Source organism: Triticum dicoccoides, chromosome 2A (genome assembly GCF_002162155.2).
Source record: "Triticum dicoccoides isolate Atlit2015 ecotype Zavitan chromosome 2A, WEW_v2.0, whole genome shotgun sequence".
Classification (NCBI taxonomy): domain Eukaryota; kingdom Viridiplantae; phylum Streptophyta; class Magnoliopsida; order Poales; family Poaceae; genus Triticum; species Triticum dicoccoides.
In genome coordinates this window covers 78,054,235-78,059,859 of record NC_041382.1, presented here as the reverse complement: position 1 = coordinate 78,059,859, position 5,625 = coordinate 78,054,235, and positions in this window count along the sequence as shown.

Genomic DNA, 5,625 nt, shown 5'->3' with positions numbered 1-5,625 from the left:
GGAAGCTTCCTTGACGTAGGGTCCAAGTCTCCTGGATCATGTTCGTTCCGAAAATCATGTTCCCGAAGGTTTCATTCCGTTTGGACTCCGTTTAATATTCTTTTTCTGCGAAACTCTGAAATAGGCAAAAAACAACAATTCTGGGTTGGGCCTCCGGTTAATAGGTTAGTCCCAAAAATAATATAAAAGTGAATAATAAAGCCCAATCATGTCCAAAACAGAAGATAATATAGCATGGAGCAATAAAAAATTATAGATACGTTGGAGACGTATCAAGCATCCCCAAGCTTAATTCCTGCTCGTCCTCGAGTAGGTAAATGATAAAAATAGAATTTTTGATGTGGAATGCTACTTGGCATAATTTCAATGTAATTCTTCTTAATTGTGGTATGAATATTCAAATCCGAAAGATTCAAGATAAAAGTTCAATATTGTCATAAAAATAATAATACTTCAAGCATACTAACTAAGCAATTATGTCCTCTCAAAATGACATGGCCAAAGAAAGTTCATCCCTACAAAATCATATAGTTTGGTCATGCTCCATTTTCGTCACACAAGAATGCTCTCATCATGCACAACCCCGATGACAAGCCAAGCAATTGTTTCATACTTTAGTAATCTCAAACTTTATAAACCTTAACGCAATACATGAGCGTGAGCCATGGATATAGCACTATGGGTGGAATAGAGTATAATGATGGGGGTTATGTGGAGAAGACAAAAAAGGAGAAAGCCTCACATCAACGAGGCTAATCAATGAGCTATGGAGATGCCCATCGATTGATGTTAATGCAAGGAGTAGGGATTGCCATGCAACGGATGCACTAGAGCTATAAATATATGAAAGCTCAACAAAATAAACTAAGTAGGTGTGCATCCAACTTGCTTTGATCGCGAAGACCTAGGGCACTTGAGGAGGCCCATTGTTGGAATATACAAGCCAAGTTCTATAATGAAAAATTCCACTAGTATATGAAAGTGACAAAACGAGAGACTCTCTATCATGAAGATTATGGTGCTACTTTGAAGCACAAGTGTGGTAAAGGGATAGTAGCATTGTCCCTTTTTATTTCTCTCTTTTTGGGCCTTTTTTTATTTAGCCTTTCTCTTTTTTTTGGGACAATGCTCTATTAAATGATGATCATCACACTTCTATTTATTTACAACTCAATGATTACAACTCGATACTAGAACAAGGTATGACTCTATATGAATGCCTCCGGTGGTGTACCGGGATATGCAATGAACCAAAAGTGACATGTATGAAAGAATTATGAATGGTGGCTTTGCCACAAATACTATGTCAACTACATGATCATGTTAAGCAATATGACAATGATGAACGTGTCATGATAAATGGAACGGTGGAAAGTCGCATGGCAATATATCTCGGAATGGCTATGGAAATGGCATAATAGGTAGGTATGGTGGCTGTTTTGAGGAAGATATAAGGAGGTTTATGTGTGAAAGAGTGTATCATATCACGGGGTTTGGATGCACCGGTGAAGTTTGCACCAACTCTCGATGTGAGAAAGGGCAATGCACGGTACCGAAGAGGCTAGCAATGATGGAAAGGTGAGAGTGCGTATAATCCATGGACTCAACATTAGTCATAAAGAACTCACATACTTATTGCAAAAAATCTACAAGTCATCAAAAACCAAGCACTACGCGCATGCTCCTAGGGGGATAGATTGGTATGAAAAGACCATCGCTCGTCCCCGACGCCACTCATAAGGAGGACAATCAAAGAACACCTCATGTTTCAAATTTTTTACATAATGTTTACCATACGTGCATGCTACGGGACTTGCAAACTTCAACACAAGTATTTCTCAAATTCACAACTACTCAAATAGCACAACTTTAATATCACTACCTCCATATCTCAAAACAATCATCAAGCATCAAACTTCTCTTAGTATTCAACACACTCGTAAGAAAGTTTTTACTATTCTTGAATACCTAGCATATTAGGATTATTTAAGCAAATTACCATGCTATTTAAAACTCTCAAAATAATCTAAGTGAAGCATGAGAGATCAAAAGTTTCTATAAAACAAATCCACCACCATGCTCTAAAAGATATAAGTGAAGTACTAGAGCAAAAACTATATAACTCAAAAGATATAAGTGAAGCACATAGAGTATTCTAATAATTTCCGAATCATGTGTGTCTCTCTCAAAAGGTCTGTACAGCAAGGATGATTGTGGTAAACTAAAAGGCAAAGACTCAAATCATACAAGACGCTCCAAGCAAAACACATATCATGTGGTGAATAAAAATATAGCTCCAAGTAAAGTTACCGATGGAAGTAGACGAAAGAGGGGATGCCTTCCGGGGCATCCCCAAGCTTTGCCTTTTTTGTGTCCTTAGATTATCTTGGGGGTGCCATGGGCATCCCCAAGCTTAGGCTCTTGCCACTCCTTGTTCCATAATCCATCAAATCTTTCACCCAAAACTTGAAAACTTCACAACACAAAACTTAACAGAAAATCTCGTGAGCTCCGTTAGCGAAAGAAAACAAAAGACCACTTCAAGGTACTGTAATGAAATTATTCTTTATTTATATTGGTGTTAAACCTACTGTATTCCAACTTTTACAACACACGAAAAACAGAATCTGTCAAAAACAGAACAGTCTGTAGTAATCTGTAACTAACGCAGACTTCTGGAACTACAAAAACTCAGCCAAAATAGGACGACCTAGAAAATTTGTTTATTGATCAGCAGCAATTGGAATCAATATTTTATCATGTCCTGGTGATTTTTAACAATTATTTTTGTGAACAGAAAGTTTCTGGAATTTTCTGCAAGATCAAATAACTATCATCCAAGAAGATCATATAGGTTTAACTTGGAACAAACACTAATTAAAACATAAAAACACGTCTAACCAGAGGCTAGAACAAATATTTATTCCTAAACAGAAGCAAAAAAGCAAAAAACTAAAAATAAAATTGGGTTGCCTCCCAACAAGCGCTATCGTTTAACGCCCCTAGCTAGGCATAAAAGCAAGGATAGATCTAGGTATTGCCATCTTTGATAGGCAATTCTTCAATGAGACATCTATCATCCTTAGGAATTTCTTTCTTTTTATTAACCATCAAACTTTTAGGCACATGATCGAAAAATTCATTTGTAGCAAATGGTTCCTTAATGATAGCGAAAAGATTGGGATGAATACTTATAGATTTGAGATCTGCAGCTTCCTTACTAGAGGATTCACCCTTATTTTTAGGAACATACATAAGCTTGACAATTTTAGTTGGAGGACTTGGAGTATTCTTTATGGAAGAAAAAGCGGTTCCCAAGTTGGTAATGATGCCCTCAAGTTTACCGATTCTAGTGGAATCCTGATTTATTTTTTCATTAACTATGGGTTCCTTCTCCTTAATATTTTTCAAAGTGACTCCTACTTTGGATCCATATTGGGTAATTTGGTTGTGGATCTTTTTATCCAAATTTTTGATTAACTCTACAGTCGCAACTTTATTTTCAATAATTTCAAGTCTTTGCATTACATGCTCCAAAGTTAACATAGTTCCATTAACCAAAAGAGGTGGTGAGCCAAATAAATCTATCATAGCATTATAAGAGTCAAAAGTATGGCTACCCAAGAAATTCCCTCCGGTAATGGTATCAAGAATATATCTATACCAAGGATTAGCGCCTACATAAAAATTGCAGAGAAAAACGGAAGTAGATTGCTTCCTCGTAGATCTATTTTGAGCATTGCAAATTCTATACCAAGCGTCTTTCAAATTTCCTCCATCCCTTTGTTTAAAATTGAGAACTTCATTTTCGGGAGACAACGGAGAAGATAAAGGACTAGACATAATGACAAGCAAACGGAAAAGAGGCGAGCAAAAAGAGAGGGCAAATAAAACGGCAAGGATGAAGTGGGGGAGAGGAAAATGAGAGGCAAATGGCAAATAATGTAATGCGGGAGATAAGGGTTTGTGATGGGTACTTGGTATGTTGACTTTTGCGTAGACCTCCCCGGCAACGGCGCCAGATATCTTTCTTGCTACCTCTTGAGCACTGCCTTGGTTTTCCCTTGAAGAGGAAAGGGTGATGTAGCAAAGTAGCGTAAGTATTTCCCTTTGTTTTTGAGAACCAAGGTATCAATCCAGTAGGAGGCTACGCGCGAGTCCCTCGCACCTACACAAACAAATAAATCCTCGCAACCAACGCGATAAGGGGTTGTCAATCCCTACACGGTCACTTACGAGAGTGAGATCTGATAGATATGATAAGATAATATTTTTGGTATTTTTATGATAAAGATGCAAAGTAAAATAAAAGCAAAATAAAAAGCAACGGAAATAACTAAGTGTTGGAAGATTAATATGATGGAAGATAGACCCGGGGGCCATAGGTTTCACTAGTGGCTTCTCTCAAAAACATAAATATTTTACGATGGGTGAACAAATTACTGTTGAGCAATTGACAGAATTGAGCATAGTTATGAGAATATCTAGGTATGATCATGTATATAGGCATCACGTCCAAGACAAATAGACCGACTCCTGCCTGCATCTACTACTATTACTCCACACATCGACCGCTATCCAGCATGCATCTAGAGAATTAAGTTCATAAGAACAGAGTAATGCCTTAAGTAAGATGACATGATGTAGAGGGATAAATTCATGCAATATGATAAAAATCCCATCTTGTTATCCTCGATAGCAACAATACAATACGTGTCTTGCTGCCCCTACTGTCACTGGGAAAGGACACCGCAAGATTGAACCCAAAGCTAAGCACTTCTCCCATTGCAAGACAGAGCAATCTAGTAGGCCAAACCAAACTGATAATTCGAAGAGACTTGCAAAGATAACCAATCATACATAAAAGAATTCAGAAGATTCAAATATTGTTCATAGATAAACTTGATCATAAACCCACAATTCATCGGTCTCAACAAACACACCGCAAAAGAAGGTTTGTAACATCCCAAATTTTCAATTTGGAATGTTATACATAGATCATCCATGCATATCATGATTTATTGCATTTCCGTTCCGCAATCCTCGAAATCCTAAGCAACTCAAGGACCCACGGAGAGAGTTGGGGATTTTCCAGTTTTCATATTTGATTTTTATCAAATAATGAAACCAGGATTATGATTTTAATAATTTTTCTCTCCGAAAAATATTTCATATTAAATCAAATGAGTGGAGATAATATGACTTCTCCAAAATAATTGAAATATCGGAGGAAAAATATTAAAATCATTTATTGGATTTTATTTGGTTTTATTCGGATTTTATTTGCATTAGAAAAATTGCACGTTTTCAAAATTGCATTTTAGGGCCAAGAAAATGTTCACCTCGTCCTAAATATTTTATTTAGACAGTGAAAATTTGTTTTGGCATTTTTAGATTTTTATTTATTTTTCTAGGATTTTTTTTCTGTCGGCGGAATTTATTTAAAAAAATCCCCGCGCCCAACTAGGCCTAGGGCCCAGCCGAGCCTGGCCGGCTCAGCCGCCGCCGCCGCCTCCTGTGCGCGCGCGCCGCCGCCGCCACCGACTCGGACGAGGAGTCCGAGCCAGACTCCGTCGCCGCCGCCTTGCCCCCTCCTCCAAGCCGCCCCGCCCCGCCCCTTTATAT